At 39.3% G+C, this 19,942-nt stretch overlaps 1 pseudogene; it reads left to right on the forward strand.

The window, feature by feature from the left end:
* LOC131513109 (vomeronasal type-2 receptor 1-like) overlaps positions 1–16,239 on the forward strand; it is a 35,241-nt pseudogene extending 19,002 nt beyond the window's left edge.
* Positions 16,240–19,942: the final 3,703 nt, after the last annotated feature.

Genomic DNA, 19,942 nt, shown 5'->3' on the forward strand with positions numbered 1-19,942 from the left:
ATATAATAACTGAAATGAAAAATACACTAAAGGGAATCAAGAGTAGATTAGAAGATGCCGAAGAATGAATCAGACATCTAGAAAATAAGGTAAGGGAAAGCACCCCAGCAAAATAGCGAAAAGAAAAAAAGTATTAAAATTAAAAAAAAATGTTTATGTATTTTAGACAGACAGAGATAGAGTGTGAGTGGGGGAGAGAGAGAGAGAGAGAGAGAGAGAGAGAGAGAGAGAGAGAGAGAGCCAGAATCTGAAGCACACTCCAGGCTCCAAGCTGTCAGCACAGAGTCTGACGCTGGGCTTGAACCCATGAACCGTGAGATCATGACCTGAGCTGAAGTTGGACGCTTAACCAACTGAGCAACCCTGTCACCCCAGAAAAAAAAGTATTTAAAAAAAGGAAAATAGGTGAGGAGAACTCTTGTAAAAATCTTCAACAAAATATTAGCAAACCATAGTCAACAATGCATTAAAAGGATCATTCACCACAATCAAGTGGGATTTATTCTGGGAATGCAAGGATAGTCAATATTCACAAATCAGTCAACATGAAACACCATATAAACAAAATGAAGGATAAAAATCATGATCATCTCAATAGATGCAGAAACAGCATTTGTCAAAGTGCAACATTCATCATGATAAAAACTCTCAACAAAGTTGGTTTAGAGGGAGCATACCTTAATATAATAAAGACCATATATGAAAAAACCTCAGCTAACATACTCAATGGTGAAAAACTGAGAGCTTTTCCTCTAAGATCAGGAGCAAGACAAGGACGTCCATGCTTACTACTTTTATTCAACATAGTGAAAATTCTAGCCACAACAATCAGAAAAGAAAAAGAAATAAAAGCATCCAAATTGGTAAGAAAGAAGTTCAACTGTCATGATTTGCAGATTATATGATACTAATCACAGAAAACTCTGAAGACTCCACCAAAAAAAAAAAAAAAAACTATTAGAAGTAATCAATGAATTTGCTGAAATTACAGGATACAAAATTAATACACAGAAATTGGTTGTGTTTTTATACACTAGTAACAAAGTAGCAGAAAGAGGAATGTAGAAAATAGTCACATTTATAATTGAACCAAAAAGAATTAAATACCCAGGAATAAACTTGATCAAGGACATGAAAGACCTATACTCTGAAAACTATAAAACGCTCATAAAAAAATTGAAGACAGCTTAACAAATGGAAAGATATTCCATATTCATGGATTGGGAAGAAATAATATTATTAAAATGTCCATAATAGCCAAAGCAATCTACAGATACAATGCAATCCCTATTAAATATCAGCCACATTTTTCTTAGAACTAAAACAAATAATACTAAAATTTGTATGGAACCACAAAATATCCTGAATAGTCAAAGCAATTGTGAGAAAGAAGAACAAAGTTGGAGGTATCACAATTCCAGATTTCAAGATATACGACAAAGCTATAGGAATCAAAAGAATGTGGTATTAGCACAAAAATAGATACACAGAATCAATAGAACAGAATATAAAGCCCAGAAATAAACCCATGATTATGTGGTCAATCTACGACAAAGCAGGCAAGAATATACAATGGAGAAAATATAGTCTCTTCAATAAATGGTACTATGAAAACTGGACATGCAAAAGAATGAAACTGGACCACTTTCTTACACTATATACAAAAATAAACTCAAAATGGATTAAAGACCTAAATGTGAGACCTGAAACCATAAAACTCCTAGAAGAAAACTTTGGCAGTAATTTCTTTGACATCAACCTTAGCAACACTTTACTAGATATGTCTCCTCAGACAAGAGAAGCAATCAAAAAAAAAAAAAAAAAGCTTTTGCACAACAAAGGAACCCATCAACAAAATGAAAAGGCAACATACTGAATGGGAGAAGATACTGCAAATGACATATCTGATAAGGGGCTAGGATCCAAAATATATAAATAATTTATACAACTTAAGCACCAAAAAACAAGTAATCCAACTAAAAAAATGGGCAAAGGACTTAAATAGACATCTTGCAAAAAAAAAAAAAAAGACATACAGGTGGCAAACAGACACATGAAAACATTCTCAAAATTACTAATCATCAGGGAAATGCAAATGAAAACTGTAGTGAGATATTGCCTCATATCTGTCAGAATGGTTAGAATCAAAAAGATAAAAAATAATAAGTGTTGGCAAGTATGTGGAGAAAAGGGAACACTTGTGTACTGTTGTGTACTCTTGGTGGGAACGTAAATTGGTGCAGCCACTGTGGAGAATAGTACTGATTTTCCTAAAAAAATTAAATAGATATATCAAATGACTCAATAATTCTGCTATTGGGTATTTATCCAAAGAAACTTTAAAAAACCCCACTAATTCAAAAAGATGTATGCTCCTCTATGTTTATTGCAGAATTATTTACAATAGCCAAGATATGGAAGCAACACAAGTGTCCATCCATAGATGAAGAAGTGGTGTGTATATGTATATAATGGGATATTACTCAGACATAAAAGAACGAGATCTTGCCATTTGTGATAACACAGATGGAACTAGAAAGTGTTAAGCTAGGTGAAATAAGAGAGAGAGGCAAACAAATTGATGATTGCCAGAGAGAAAGGGGGTGAGGGGGATGGACAAAATGAGTGAAGGGGAGTGGGAGGTACAGGTTTCCAGTTATGGAATAAATAAGTCGTGGGGAATGAAAGGTAGAGCATAGGGAATATAGTCAACGGTACTGTAATAATGTATGGTGACAGATGGTACATATACTTGTGGTGAGCACAGGGTAATGTATAGACTTATGGAATCACTATGTTGTACATGTGAAACTAACATAACATTGTCAACTATACTTTAAAAAAGAAAAAAAGAATGCGGGAGCAAAGCAGGAGTTCTCCCTGGTCAAAAATTGGACAACTTGAGCATCAAGAAGGAAAATAAATGCAGTAAAATAAAACACATTTTAAAATCCATAAGTTCATGATGATAGTCTCTCTCCTCCCAAAATTGATCAGCTTTGGAAGATTCTTTGGAACCAACCTGTTATTTCACAGACTACTAAATAAAGGAAAAGAAGTAAAAAACAAAAGCAAGCAAACACACACACACACACACACACCCCAAAATACTGCCTTCACAGCACTTACAGTGAAATCAATTAATTAATTGAGCCAATATTTGTTGAGCACAATATTATAGATGCTAGACACTATCTTACGAACCGGGAATACATCAGTGTACAAAACAGAACAAATCTTTGACTAATGGAACATTTTGGTGGGAGGAAATAGGCAATAAAGAAGACAAATAAGTAAATTATGTTATCTTAAAGGGTGATAGTGCTGTAGAGAAAAAGTTATAAGGATTAAGATAGGGAATGATGGAGTCAAGGTTGTAATTTTACATAATGTAGTCAGGGAAGGCCTCACTGGGGTGACATTTGAACAAAACTTAAAGGGAAGTGAATCCATGCATTATCTAGGGGAGGAGCATTTTGGACAGAGGGAATGGCAACTTCTAAGCTCTGAGGCAGGGGTGTGGTTGGCATTTTGGAGAAACAGCAAAGAGGTCAGTGTGGCTACTAGGAGGGAGGGAGAAGGAAGGAAGAGAGGTGAGAGAGTAGATCACACAGGACCTTACTGGGTATTTCAGGACTTTGACTTTAACACTGAGTGAAAAGGGGAGCCACAGAAGAGTCTTGAGAGAGGAGAGTAATGGTCTGACTTAGGGTTTAAAGGATCATCTGTCTGCCATGTTGCAAATAGCCCTAAGGAGTGGGCTGGGGTGGGGAACAAGAGTAGAAAAAGATAAACCAATTAGAAGACCAATAAAATAATCCACAATAATGCGGGTGCTTGAACTAAGATAGATGTGATGGAAGTGACACATAATAGTCACATTCTGGATGTCTTACAGTTAGAAGCCCCTGGACTTGCAAGTGTTCTGCCCCAAATAATTAGTGGACGGTACCAGGTATGATTTAACTCATGATGGCAAGCTGAATCTGGAGGTTGGGGAGCAGACGGGCCTGAGTGAAGGAGAGGGTGTATATATGCATGCAAGTAATGCAAGATAAAGATATGGATAAGAATGGTGGTGTTGGTGACAGAAATGGGGAATTTGGGAGGAGGAATAGGCTTAATGGGAATAGTTTTGACATGTTGACTTGGAGGTGATGGTAGAAACTAAAAGTGGGGACACGTTGGAAGTTTAGGATATGGAATTAGAGGTCAGGTGGGATAGGTTGGCAGAGATCAAGATTTGGGAGTCCTTATATAGAGCTGCTGGTTGAAAAAAAAGAGTGAACGAGCTGCTTTATGTGAAGAGATTAAAGCAGAGGATTAAGGAGCAAACCTAAGAAAATGCCCACAGTGATGAGGAAGGTGGAGGAGGTAGAGCTGACAAAGTAAATAAAAGGCCCAATGGAAGCCAAGGGCGCCTGAATCTCAAGGAAGGATGGATCAAGAGTGCCAAATATTGAAGAAAAACACCAGAGAATTTAGCTAGAGGAAAAGCTAGCAGACATGGCAAGAAACATTTTAGTGAGATGAGTGGGTTAGAAGCTAGGTTACAGGGGTTGAGACAGAAAGGGATACTTAGAAATGGAGCAAAAAGGCATCAGTTCATTGTTCATGATGATTTTATTTTATTTTTCTAATATTTTTATTTATTTTTGAGAGAGAGACAGAGTGTGAACAGGGGAGGAGAAGAGAGAGGGAAACACAGAATCTGAAGAAGCCTCCAGGCCCTGAGCTGTTCAGCGCAGAGCCCTACACGGGGCTCCAACTCACGAACACTGAGATCATGACCTGAGCCAAAGTCAGATGCTTAACCGACTGAGACACCCAGGCGCCTGATTCATGATGATTTTCAAAGAAAGGTATATAAAGAGCTCTTTTCAAAAGACTAGGTCTAGAGAGAGGAAATCCAGTTCATTCTGTGATATCACACACACACACACACACACACACACACACACACACACACACACACCTTTTAAGAAGGCTATCTATTGTGTATAGCAATACATACTTCAGTAATGTTACATACCATAACTGATCTCCCAGATATCTAATGTTTTTTATTGTTATCTAATTCAGATTTCGCCTGCAAAACTCAACATAGGAAAATTCTGATTTCCAAAATAAATATAAATATGATTGTTCATTTTCCAAAATAACTCTTTCCTTAATGGAAACCACATTTTATCTCCCTTTTAAATAGGAAGCTCTTTATTTACATTAAGATATAAACTGATTTACAAACATTGCATTTGTACTAGGTTTGAAAGTGTACATCCATGTAGAATATAAAGGGAGACCTGCATTTACTATTGAGCTTTTAAAATTCCTTTTTGTGAGAAAATATTCCAGTGTTATGCCTTGTCCATGTTTCCTTTTTTGCCCTGCCAATTTTTCCCATGGAAAAGATCTTTTGTTTTTCTTTTCTACTGACTCTCTTTAACTTTCAGACTATGTTGGGACGACCTTGTGAGAAGAAATCTTTTTCAGGCTCTCAAGATAATTCTTGGGATCACAGGACCCCCACAAGCAGAAACAGAGTTGGCAAATTGTCCCTTCCCCAGAGTATCATGGGCATGGAGGTTGGTCTGAGGCCCTAAAGTTGGAAAGAGCTAGCTTTAAGATGAGCTCTGGATTTCTAGAATCAGCCATAAGATGACTTTTAGCAAAATTCCTCTCTAGGCTCTCCAGGTGTCATTCATTCTCTTTGTCTGTCATCCATGCCTAGCTATCTTGGGTTTCCTGAGATATCACAAACCCCCTAGAAATCCAGATGTAAACTCTTTCTGTCCTCCCCTGGTCCCCCAGTGGAGACAAAAGGCTTTGTTACATGCATTGATTGTGTTTGTCTTTGCTAGCTTTTCCATTTGGTGTGTACTGATCTATGTCGTCCTGGGACCCGGAAGGGGATTCATCAAGGGGAACCAATATGCTGTTTTGACCTCATCGCATGTGCTGATGGACACGTGTCATGGGAACCAGGTAGAGATGATCATATTTTTCATTGATACTGAAATGCAATTAGAGTAAGCATGCTTTGGTAAACAGGGCTTTAGGAGTGATCTTTATAAATAGGTGTAAACAACTTATAACAAAAATCATTACAATCCTTCAAACTGTTGGATATTCTGTGTAGTTTGAAAAAAAACCCATAATATTGGATTTCAGTTCTAAAGCTGCTACAGTTGGGAATTTAAGAGAAAGAATTTAAGAGAAGAAAAATTTTAAAAATGAAATGTGAAATGTAAATAAATGGAATCATAAAAAGTACTTAAAATTATTTCAGTTTATAAAATACATTAAACATCAGTTATGTAAGAAATAGTGAATAATTGGAGAAACAGGTGAATTACTGTTCTGTATTCTACTGAATTATCTCTAGTTTGGAACTGTAAGATATAGAATTCCATCCCTAAAGACAGTGGACTTAAGGCCATAATTGCTCAAGGTTTGTAGGATGAATTTTACAGATGAATTCTTTATTGCTCCATGAATTCTTCTCTACAACCTGATGAATTTCTGCTCTTCATGACCAGGAATTTACCTGGGTTTGGTGTGCGTAGCCTTATGAATCATGTTGGAGCAGGTATACTTTTATCTCTGCTTATCTCTATCTTTAAAGATAACTCAAAAGCTGTACTTGTCCTTTGCCCAAAGGCCCTCCATAACAATTTATTTCAAGAAGAATTTTAAAAAATGTAAAAGTTCCCCAAATAGAAAATAAGCACAATGAACAACTCCCTGAGCCCCACGTGACTCATTCTCTGAAGAGTTTTATCAAGAGAAGTCCAATCCAACAGTGAGAAGTGGTTAAAAGGGATTTCCAATCATCACCTGTACATTTCAAAGAACATTAAAGTGATCCATTTGATAATTTACCATAAATTCATCTCAAATACCTTTTTCCTATGTTGTAACACACTCCCATGGAGCTTTGTCAACACTGTTGTTTTTGTTTCCCTTGTTTTTAAAAAAACTTTTTTTAATGCTTATTTACTTGTGGTGTGTGTGTGTGTGTGTGTGTGTGTGTGTGTGTGTGTGTGTGTGTGAAAGAGAAAGAGAAAGAGAGGGTGGGGGAGGGAGAGGGGCAGAGAGAGAGGGAGACACAGAATCTGAAGCAGGCTTCAGGCTCTGAGCTGTCAGCACAGAGCCCAACATGGGACTCAAACCCACAAATCACGGAAACATGACCTGAGTCAAAGTCAGAAGCTTAGCCAACTGAGACACCCAGGGACCCTTGTTTCCCTTCTTATTCTCAGTCCTTCTCTGCCTGTTCTCTGGAATCTGCATCTGGAGGGTGGGGAGGAGAAAGCTGAAGGAGCAAAAGACAAGATTCCCCTCAGTAGGTGGCAGTAATGTTGAATGGAAGACTGAAAACACTTGTATTTTAATCAAATTTCTCACAATAATTCTCTTGATTGTTTCACCTGAGTAGCTTTAATTTTCCCATCCCTGGCAAACCATTTGTGGGTTGTTCTTAGGTTTATGAGGATACACACCTCTCTTCTCAACGGGATAATGGGAAGAGAAGGAAAGAGGCATCTTACTGGAAAAGGCCCATATGGGAAAGGCTGAAACCATGAAGGCAGTCCAAATTTCCACAACTAAAAATAATTCTCAATTTGTAATATTGGTTGCAGACTCTAAGACCATTGTATTGCTGCTTTTTTCTTCTTTCTTTCTTTTTTTTTTTTTCTTTTTTTTAGATTTTGTATATTCTGTATAAAGGGATTTCAGTGAGTCCTGCCCTGGGTCTTTGGCTGCTCCGAGCTATTCACAGCTAAAGGGGACAATTAATTTTCTTGCAGTTAATCCTCTGTTTGTTCATTAGGTCAAAGGGAGTGTCAACAATGTGGTGAAGACTATTGGTCAAATGCACAAAAGAGCGAGTGCATACTGAGAGAGGTGGAATTCCTTGCTTACAATGAGGCCCTGGGATTCCTGCTTGTCATTCTCTCCATCTTTGGGGTGCTTGTGGTCGTGGCAGTCACAATTGTGTATGTGTTATGCAGGCATACTCCACTTGTGAATGCCAATGACAGGGATCTGGGCTTTCTTATTCAGGTTTCTCTTGTCATCATATGGCTGGCTTCCAGGCTTTTCATTGGCAAGCCATACAACTGGTCCTGTATGACCAGCCATGTCACTTTGGCAGTGGGTTTTTCTCTTTGCCTGTCTTGTATTCTTGGAAAGACTATTTCACTGTGTTTAGCCTACAGAATTTCTAAATCCAGAGCCTGACTCCTATCCATCCACTCCCTTTATTGAAAAATCATTGTGCTAATCTCTGTTCTAGTTGAGATTGGCATATGCACAACCTACTTAGAATTGGAGCCTCCAAGAGTGTGCAAGAACATGGAATCTTGAAACATAAAGATCATTTTGGAATGTGTTGAAGGTTCTATAGAATTTTTATGCTCTATGTTTGGGATTGATGTCTATCTGGCCTTGCTATGCTTTCTTACAACCTTGGTTGCTTTCCGGTTGCCAGATAATTACTATGAAGGAAAATGCATCACCTTTGTGATGCTGGTCTTTTTCATCATCTGGATCTTTTTTGTCCCTGCTTACTTGAGCACCAAAGGCAAGTTCAAAGTAGCTGTGGAAATGTTTGCAATCTTGGCATCCAGCTATGGTTTGTTGGGTTGTATATTTGCTCCCGAGTGTTTCATTATTCTGCTGAGGCCAGTGAGGAATACTGATGAAATTGTTGGTGGAAGAGTTCCCACTATAAATAAAAGCATCCAACTGGCTTTAGCTTCTGTGAGCCGTAGAAGTAGAACACAGTGTCAAGTGTTCTGGATGACTAGGGTTGTGAGTTACATGTGTCTTTCAAAGCTGCAATGGTGACATGGTTCAATGTTCCCTCTCAGGTTGCTCCTGCAGCAGCTGCCCGATGCTCTGGGGAAATATTGAGGACTTGGGCTCTGGTAGTATGGTCCTAGCATGAGATATGAAATCTCATACTGTAAGATACCATTGAGCATGAATTAGAATACCCGCTACTCCTGAAACTGTAAACCACTACATTCAAGCATCTCAATACTTGCATATAAGGAGTGTATAGCAGAGGGTACAAGTAATCTAAAATAATGGGTAAAAAATTGGCTCATGAATATATTCTTTTTTATATCATGGGTGTCTGATCTAGAAATTTACATTAAACAAAGTCACCTTGTGGGGACCAACAAAGACATCTTGTTAATGCATCTATTGATAGCTTTTCTCTAACTGAGGTAAGAATTATAGCTCATAAACTCTCCCTTGGAGCAGGGCATTTGGTAAGAGAATTTATGTTTCGAAGGACTCTGCAGCATACAGATGATATTGGAGGAACTGAGATGTGAACAAAGCTCAGGTCCTTCTTGAATTCATAATGGGAATAGACAAGTTTCTTCCAGAGGGAAAGCAAGGCCTACTTCCTCCAGATTTTCCTAGATAATAGTAGTAAAATATTTAAGTTCCTATAGAATGCAAGATTTTTTAGAATAAATTAAATGATAGATATTTACTCTCTGGTCATCCAGAGTTAACTAAGATGTTATAAAAATATTTTGATGGGGCGCCTGGGTGGCGCAGTCGGTTAAGCGTCCGACTTCAGCCAGGTCACGATCTCGCGGTCCGTGAGTTCGAGCCCCGCGTCAGGCTCTGGGCTGATGGCTCGGAGCCTGGAGCCTGCTTCCGATTCTGTGTCTCCCTCTCTCTCTGCCCCTCCCCCGTTCATGCTCTGTCTCTCTCTGTCCCAAAAATAAATAAAAAATGTTGAAAAAAAAATTAAAAAAAAAATATTTTGAATCTTCTTCCAGTTATGAAACTTAAAAGTGATCTACATATATTTATGTGCATATGAATGAAATGTGTGGAAAAACAGAATTTGTAGAAATGCTGATAAACCAAATAGCTGTGTGCATACTTGACTCTAGGAAACCAGTAGGATCAGAAACTCTCTTTTCAAGAGAAGTTATGAAGTCTTGTGAATATCAATTAGTCAAACTAGGCAGAGAGATCCATACAGGCTTTGGAGCAGAAAGTGAAACCATGATGACTAGTTTAGCAGGACAGGTCTGTCAGGAATTTATTAATTTTTAAAGAAAGATAATTCCAGACCAGATGAAGAGGATAAGCTTCCTGTAATTTAAATAGGAAGTTTACACCACGGTTCAGCAAAGCCCCAAAGTGAGCTCATTTCTTGGAGGGCTAATGGTATCCCAGTGCTTTCTGGGCTGGCATCTATTCACCCACCCATCTCCCAAAACTTGTACAGTGCTTTGCATCATGGCCCTAGGACTCTGAGAGAAGAGCCTATATCACGGCGTGACGCATGGGAGATTGCTTTCTTTGTCCCTATACTTGATCCAGGAATGGACTTTGGAAAAGAGAAGGTTGTTTGTCAAGGTATCAAATAATACGAAAATGAGAATCCGAGTCAATTTCTTGCTCAATAATGCATGCAGCTTGAGTCTTCTCAGTGATCCATTTTGGAATTTTAAAAAATGCTGAAAGATGACTCAAGTCTAGTGATTTGCCTTACTTTTATATTCAAAATATTTCAATCTCAAAGTAATTTTTCCTGAAATGTTGACTGCTGAATATATATCTAAAAAGGTAATTCCAGAAGTCCACCTGGGCAATATCGAAGACTTCACTATCTCCTTTCATACCAGATGGCTCAGTAATACTGTCTTATTGGACTTGTGTTCCTTGCAATTATTTATTTTTCTGATCAGCAATAGGTTTGGGAAAGTAGAGAGAATAAATATTATTAAAACAAAGTATCAACTGAACTTGCATGCTTAACTTTAATGTTTACTTGTAAAATTTTATAATTTTAAGATACAACTTTCATCTAAAATGATCTGAAGTTATCACTTGTTGACTTGGTACACATACATTGTCATAAAGACTGGCTTATGGCAGATAAATTGAATAATATGTGTTGTCAAAGATGATGGTCTAATTTTTAATATTGATCTATTCAATTACTTATCAAGTATTAAAATGGCCCTTACTGCATTAAAAGATAATTTTTCTCCTTGGGCGAATGGGTTATTTGTTTATTTCATTTAATTTAAATTACATTTAGCTAACATATGGTGTAATATTAGTTTCAGGTGCACAAGTTTAGTGATTCAACACAGGCATGCAACACCCAGCGCTCATCACAACGAGTCCACTCCTTAATCCCCTTCACCTATTTCACCCATGCCCCCACCCACTTCCTCTCTGGTAAGAGTCAGTTTGTTCTCTATAATTAAGAGTCTGTTTCTTGGTTTTCCTCTCTCTTCACCTCCCGCCCCCGCCTATGATCATTCGTTTTGCTTCTTTTTATTAATGTTTATTCATTCATTCAGAGAGAGAGAGAGAGAGCATGAGTGCAGGAGGGTCAGAGAGCAAGTGACAGAGAGAATCCCAAGCAGACTCGATGGTGTCAGCACAGACTGGGGGCTCAATCTCACAAACCAATAAATTATGACCTGAGCCGAAATCAAGTGCCTGACACTCAACTGACTGGGCCACCCAGGCACCCTTGTTTCTTAAATTCAACATATGAGTGAAATTGTATGTTATCTTTCTCTGACTGACTTATTTTGCTTAGCATAATCCTCTCTAGTTCCACCCACGTCGTTGCAAATGGCAAGATTTCATTCAAACGTGTCATTTTAAAATGATTTCTAGTAAAAAAAAAATTACTAGAATCTCTATCAGCAAATGTTGTCTCATAAGAGAATCTCACATAGAAGTCATTTGTGATGCTCCCTGCTGGGGGTGAGCATTTTCTGGTAACCACATGCTGGGTCTTGGGGAATAGTTCAGAATTAATTTCGGGGTGTTGCATCAAAATAATGCAGTTGCTGGCTTGGGGAGTAGCATAAAGACTAATTGAAAGAAAAAAAAAGTAGAAAACAACACTTTATTAGAGGCTGACCTAGGCATATGCAGGTTTGAGCTCTTTTAGAAAAAGAAATGTTTATCAGAGCTGCTCAAACCCACAATATAAGATTGATTTGTTTGGGTTAAGGCAAAGGAAATTCTTGATAGAAAGTGAATATATTATCAAAAAGGGAAAGATACTCCAACAGCAAGATTAATTTACTTAAAACACAAATCTGATCTCATCTCTTCCCTGCTCATCAGCTCCCAGTGTTTCCTCAGTTCTCTGCAGCATGAGTCCAGCTGCCTTAGCCAAATATTTGAGACCTTACGAACTGTTTTCTATTTTCTATTTTCAACATTTGTCACCTGCCACCTTCCTACCCACATCCTTGTAACAATCCAACTGGATGCCTGAAATTCCTAGAATTACCTTATTTCCTTTTTCCTCTAAGGTGCTAATAGTACTCCATCCATCTATCCATCCATTCATCCATCCATTCATCCATCCATCCATCCATCCATCCATCCATCCATCCATCCCTGAAGGGATGGTGTGCATCAGATTCAGAGGGAGGCATAGAAGATGCACAAAGACAAGGCTTGTCCCCCACGTACAGGTAATTGCTGTCATTTGAAATGAAAGATAATAAACTGACAATGATCCTATGATGTGATCAAGCTGTGATTGTGGGAGCATGGAGTTCAAGGAGGCGACACTTGAATACCTTCCTTAAGGACAAGAAGGAATTAGCCATAAGCAAGAAAGATAAACTAATGTGTGCATTCTCCCTAGCCTAGTGGTGGGGCATGGTAGGTGCCACCTTCCCTTTCCTTTTTTCTAAAGTCCTGTAGGACTTTATCTATGCCTCTTTTGTGTCATTGACCATTCTCCGCCTCATACTAGGGTTATCTGCTTCCAAATCTTTTCTCTGTTGCTGCATTATAACTTATTAAGGGACCCCTTATATGTATATAAGTAATCTTATAAAGACTATAAGTCTTAACATGATGATTTTTTTAAATGAATGGATGGATGAATAAAGTTATTAAGATAGTTAATCAGTAACCTAGAAAGGCTCAAGGGTGATGTTTCCATGTAAACTGAGGAGGCCTGGAGCATAGCAGGGATGGAGGAGGTGGAAAGAGGCTGTTAGGGAAACCTGGTGGGTAGGGGCCAGTTTGAGAGCAACAAGCACTTCACTGGGAAGAGAAGGGAAACCAGGGCTAAGAGGAAGGAGGTGAGTTGAAATGGGAGTGAGCAGTCTTAAAAAGAATTTTTCAATGGTATTCATTTTACTATTTTACCATGGTATTTTCTCCTTCATATAGTCTTATTTTTTGAAGAAATGCTGTGTTTTAACCCTCCTGCAATTTCTTCCCTTTTGAGCTGTCATTGGGAAGCAGCTCTTTGGAACATCTAAAGGCAGAGTAGTTATTCATAATCTCAAGGTAGAATTATTAACAATTTATATAAAAAAATCTTTGTGAAATTTACTCATTTACATTTTTAGAAGATTACACATTTCCCCTGATAGTTTTGGGAAAACAATTTAAATATAAAAGACATAATGTGAAATGCAAATAAACCAGATACATTATTAGGGTAGATTAACTGTGGACCGAACAATCCCTAAATCTCAGGGGTTTAACAGATTAATATTTAACACACACTTGAGATGAATGTATGTCCTATTGGTCAGACTGCTGTCTTGGACAGCCCTCTTTCAGGGGGTGATTCAAAGATGCTGCTAGATAATCTATGTTTGCCCCACCACACTCCCATTTGCTGCCTTCCCCACTCTGCTCTATGCTCCTATAGTCTCCATCACACACATTCCCTTGTCCTGTGGCTTCCAGTGGGTTCTGTCAATGAGAGGCACCAATGGGACACTGGACAGCAAGGAGAGAGGTCAGGGTCACTGGACAGCAAGGAGAGAGGTCAGGGTCTTTGCTCTTTCAGCCATGGCTCATTCCTTTCCTGTGGCCCCTCCCCCTCCTCTCCTGTGACGACAGCTCTCACCAAGTGCCACATTTGCTGACCTATCCTTTCAGATCTGAGTGTAAAAACAACTTTTCATTGTTCCTAGTCCCAGGGGGTTCACTATCCTTTGTTAGATCCCTTAACTTTGTCTGCTCATGTCTATAGTCCTTTGTTTTGTTTTGTTTTTTTCTAATTTTTATTTAAATTCCACTTAGTTAACATACAGTGTAATATTTGTTTCAGGTGTACAACTTAGTGATTCAACATTTCGATACAATACTCGGTGCTCATCACAACAAGGGCCCTCCGTAGTACCCATCACCTGTTTAACACCCACCCCCCCACCTCCCCTCTGGTAACCATCAGTTTGTTCTCTATAGTTAAGGGTCTGTATCTTGGTTTTCTCCTCTCTCTTTTTTTCCCCACCCTATGTTCATTTGTTTTGTACTTTAACTCTCTTCTCTTCTGAGCGTACCAGCGTTTCCTGTTGGTACCCTGAATCATCCAGTGACCCAAGTTCCTTTTGCTTCATGATGCCAGTGTTTGCCAGGGCAAGCTGGAAGTATACTTCATAGGCTCTAATTCATGGATGAGTGTAAATAGACTGTGGGAAGGTCTGATGGTGGCTAGTCTGGGGTCTGGGACTTAGGAACTCTTGAAACCATTAAATAAGAATACCTCTCAAAGACAAAGCCTCCACTGAAGAGGAAAGAGTAGGAGGAAGATCCAAACTGATCAGGACAAAGACAGCAGGGGCAAAGAGAGAAAGGGTTCAAATCCATATAATCAAAGTAAATCTTACTTAAATCCGTGTCATTTTGAAACATAAATAGACCTGGACATGAATGAGAACAGAGGTTTTAGATGCTTTAGGATAATGATCATGGTCAGTTATTTTTGCTAACGGGGTGAAGCAATGGCAAAGATAATCTCAAATTACTCATAAGCTATTACTGTCATATGACTGATTGTACCAATAAACATTCCAGGACTGTTTCATGTGTTTGCTACAAAATGATGTGGTATGTGGCTGCCCATTTTGCCAGCAATGCACCATCACTCAGAACAATTTGCCCCATGGAAATGCCTTAGGAGTTTGGAACATACTCTTTTGAATGTCCTCAATTATGAAGAATCTTTACTTTTTCAGAATAGAATTTTTAAAATTCTTATTTATTGCTAAACATTGAAAGAAAATGTAAGGGGAAAACAAGATCTGTAAAAGGCTGAATAGAATACGGAGAAAGGTAAAGCAAAACAAAACCGCAATGTTGATTAGCACGTTAGAAAACTATTTTCAGCATCTACCGAAAAGGAACATATATATACCCATGACCCAGCAAATCCATTCCCAGGAAGACACTAACTAAACTATGTCTGTATGCTTATCAAAAAGATGAATTGGGTAGTTGTGATGAGTCAGCCACCCAAATGCCCATCAGCAGGAGAAGAAATAAATAAATCAAGATAAACCCACACAGTGGGATACCGTGCGGCAGTGAGAACGAACAGGCTGCTTTGTGGGGGGGAAGACTGTAGGGCTTTATGGTTGAGAGCTGGGAGACTAATTTAGAAGTGATTACTGTCATCTGGGCAAGAGATCAAGAGACCATCTTGGACCAAGAGCAGAGCTCTCAACAATTTGTGGCTAGCTGGACATTGTCACATCAGACTTCCTGACGTAATTTAGACATTTGGCAGTTGCATCTCAAAGTAAATATTCAAAAGAAAAGGGGGACACATCAGAAGGCTACAGTTTAAGCACTTAGCACCAACTCCAAAGATAATCCCATTATTTTGAACTGGCTTTTACTGCCTTTTGAAATTCTGATTAATAAGGGGATCATTTAAGCTGATAAAGCCACCTGGGTGGAAAATGATTTTCTCAGAGTGGCTGCCAGAGCTCACCAGTAATTGAAAAACATGAATGAAAAGTTTCCTGTTTCCTTTTTCCCATTTCAAAGTTAAAATCTCACTGAGTAAACACTTTTTCTCCTTTCTGTAAGGATTCAGAGTGACAGCCTAACCAGCAAACACCTTTCTCCTTCCTCCTAAAGACACTAAACTTCATTTCTGCCTTTCTCTTTGAAGCTTTTCTCCACGGTGTCCCATTTTTTGGAGCTGGAGTATGTTGATTTATAGGTCAAGCATAAGGGTTTCTCAGGCGAAGTGCAAATTACTACTTCCTTCTCAGGTTGTTTTTATGTTTTTGTTTTTTTCTCTATCAGCTGCAGTTTCATAGTAAATCTTCCCACAGTGTTAATCAGACTGATGGAGTGGCCAGCATCCTCAGTGAGGGCCTTGATCAGGGAAGACAAAGCACAATGATTTACTTTGGTGCCCTAGCCTCAGAACTGGTTGGGCGTGATAGAGCAAAATGACTAAAAGCAAAGAGTTCAGAATAACATGGTTTGGGACCAATGTTACAATTTCTTGCTGTTTAATCCTAGGCACGTTCTTTTACTTCTCTAAGCACAAAGCCTGGCATATAGTAAACACTCAGTAACTGTTAGTGTCTTTGTCTGTTCAGGCTGCTGTAACAAAATGCCACCGAATGGGTGGCTTATAAGCAAAAACCATTGCTTTCTCATAGTGCTGGAGCCTGGAAAGTCTGGAGATTATGGCACTGGCAGAGTCAATGTCTGGTGAAGGTTTGCTTCCACATGGTGGAAGGGATCTCTCTGGGGCCTCTTCTATGTGGTTGCTAATTCCTAACGAGCTAACGTCCCAAAGGCTCCACATCCTAATATCATCACCTTGGGGGTTGGTATTTCAACTTATGAATTTTGAAGGGGGAACAAACATTCAGACTGTAGCAGCTAGTTATACAAGTTATTTCATGAACTACTGGTAATATTATTATTAGCTGGTTGGCTCCAATGTCTCTTTAGTCCCAGCCCCGTGCACTGAGTATTTTAAACTCCAGGGGGTGCAGTGGGCCCTGCTCTAGCTCCTGTGATAGTGGCACTTTCAGGCCACAGTTTCTGAAATCAGAAACTTGGGGATCATTATCAACATTTTCTTTTCCTTCAGCTGCCTCCTCCGTCCCCCTTCTAAGCCCCATGTATGCCACAATTGTCTACCAATTTCTGTCAACTCCAAAATCAATATGGTTCTCAGATCAGTCCTTTCCTCTTTGTTTACCCAATCCATTAGACACTCTTGGCCTAGGTACTTTTTGGCACTCTTACTTTGCCTCTCTCTGCAGCAAGAGTCCTCTAAAATGTGTGTTTAATTTTGTCACTTTTTGGCTAAAATCCTTCACCATTATATTCTTGTTCTCTGTTTATTTCTCCTACTTGAAACTCCTTCTTCCTTGACCTTTTGGGGCTTCCCTTCCCTCTAGCTAGATTATTTATAATACCCTGAATTCGTCTTCTCTGAGAAAAGGTAACTCCTTCTTTCTGAATATTCCTTCCTTCTCTGTCGTTCTTTTGCCAAACATCTTTCTCCAATCCATGAAGACTCAGGTATCAAGTCACTTCTCTGTGGAAGCTTTCTGAGCAGGCTCTCTCTGCTAAGTTGGCATGGGGGAACTTCTCATGCTTTGTAACACTCCACACCTGCTTTGATCATGGCACTTAGCATCTTGTGTTGTAATGACTTTTGGAAGAGACCTTGCACCATGAGCTCAGGGAGCTCTGTACTGCTCATCTCTTTATTCCTTGGTCCTTGTAGAGGGCCTGATTCATGATAGGTGCTTAATGAATGCATTCTGAATATCCTTGGCGGCTGCTATACTGGGAGACTGGCATTTTGCATCAGTGTAATCAAGATACAAATGGAACTATACATATGTTTTTGTTCATTTTTAAAGTCCCTAGGCATTACTGGCATCAAGTTGTATTTTATGTTAGTTCATGGTTGTGGCTGCATGAAACCTTTCTCAAACGTGGCCCTGCTCTGTAAGAAATGCCATGCTAAAGGGTACTTAAAACACCGTTACAGAATCTGAGATGATTTGCCTCTGGAGAAACAGTCTTTAGCCTGTGGACAAAGCTACTACAAGCAATAGTCACCCATCAAGGTCAACAAAGCATGCTTCCAGCTTAGAGCCTTCCATCCACTGGCCTGGGCCACAGCAGCTAAAGCTGGTTTAATATAAACTGCATTAAACCACGAAGATAAAAATGCCTTGCCTACCCACTGAAGTTCAAGGCTCACAACTATATTTCCTGGCCCTACCAAAAGCCTCTCTGCATGAGTATTTGTCTTCCCCAACTCCATACTTTTGCTTAATTTTTAGTGTGGGAATTTTCATTTCCCAGCCCATGAAATGTTGCGGTCATTGACAATGCACCAAAGTATAGCCTCCTTTCTGGGTTTATAACAAATTAAGATAAAAGTTAAACAGTAGCAAATGAGAGGTCAAATGCCATCTTTTTTTAGGATAAACACTGGGTTGAGGATGACTTTCTTAAGAGTCAAATGGATTTCCTAAATTTGATCCCAAGAAATAAGGTGACTGGGGGTGTCTGGGTGGCTCAGTCAGTTAAGTGTCTGACTTCAGCTCAGGTCATGATCTCATGGTCCATGAGTTCAAGCCCCGTATTGGGCTCTGTGCTGACAGCTCGGAGCCTGGAGCCTGCTTTGGATTCTGTGTCTCCCTCTTTCTCTGCTCTTCCCCCACTCACGCTCTGTCTTTCTCTCAAAAAATCAATAAACACTATAAAAAATAGAAAAAAAAAGAATTAAGGTGACTGACCCCTCTAGTCACTGGCAATGCAGGACTGAGCCCAACCCCCCCCCCCCCCCATGAGAAACTTTCTAGGGAAGACTTGGGTCGTAGAAAACAAGGATATATTCTCACACCCTGTGGGCATTTCATTCCCAAAGAAAATGATAGATAAGGTGTTTGAGCTCAGCTGTGTCACTCCACTTCCCCTCAAGGGTGAGTGAGCTGTGGAGAGATGCCAAGGGTGATAAACTAGTTGAACTTCCTCAATGCAGCAGGAGTCAGGAGTAGGGAAGAAGTGTTCCCATTCAACACCAGCAGAGATAGGGGCTCAAATAACTTTTGTGGTTTAATCAGTAAAAACATATATTAGGTGCTATTACTCCACCTCAGTATTTTTTCCTTTTAGTTCTTGTGTTTGCCTGCTGTACTGGATGATGTATGGATCAATACGTAGTAATTTTGCAGAGATGATGGGATAAAGCATTTATAGGTGGCTTACCATGAACTCTAATGGTGCTCACATAAAATGTATGCCATATATCGTGCCTGTATTTTAATGCTACTAATTAAGACTCAGACTGAAAATGTTTCTAAACCTTAAAGCTTGAGAAAAAAAATAATGGCCTTTTTTTAATGATCTTTTTGCATTGTTTTCTACTCAAAGGGAGTAAAATATCCATAAAAACAACTCAATTTATTTTCAAACTGTAACTTCCTTTCAGACTTCCAATTTAAAGGCCAGTAAATGGATACCTAGCATTGACCTTAATACATTAATGTTGCATTTTAAAAGCAGGGTAATATAGGGCCAGGTGATGTTTCTCAGATTGAGAAGTCCGATCACTTAATAATATCACTGTCCCTATCACTGGGCAGTATCAAGTGCCTGCTGACCTGGAGGCTGGTGTTTGGGGTGAGGGTAACCAAGATACAGAGGGAACTGGTGAGGCTAGCTGACCCTTTAGAAAGTCTTAGGACCTATGATATAAAACTGTGCCAACTGGCAGGTTTCTCCACCCAGGATGCCCACAGAAAGAGGTGGTGACAAAGAAGTGGTATGCCTCTATTTGCCCATTGATGGTCAAACGCCATTTTGCTGGTAGAGTGGGCTATAGGATCTGGGTTGGAGTAGGTGACTTCTAATTTTTTTTTTTTTTATAGTAGTTAATGACAAGAGTTAGGATTCCGTTGGTCAGCTTGAAAACTCACCAAGGTTTTGCTTGTGGTGGTCCCAGCAGGGAAGTCCATTGGCCAGTGAAGGGAAAGGAAGGTGGAGAGGTGAGCTGTGGAAGAATGAACACGCGAGCATTGCCTTCGGGACTTACATTCCAGCCAGGGAAACAAGCAGGTGTACACAGTCATTTGAAGAGTGCCAGAAGTTTGGTCATTTGAAAGAGACAATTTAA

Source organism: Neofelis nebulosa, chromosome 5 (assembly GCF_028018385.1).
Source record: "Neofelis nebulosa isolate mNeoNeb1 chromosome 5, mNeoNeb1.pri, whole genome shotgun sequence".
Lineage (NCBI taxonomy): Eukaryota > Metazoa > Chordata > Mammalia > Carnivora > Felidae > Neofelis > Neofelis nebulosa.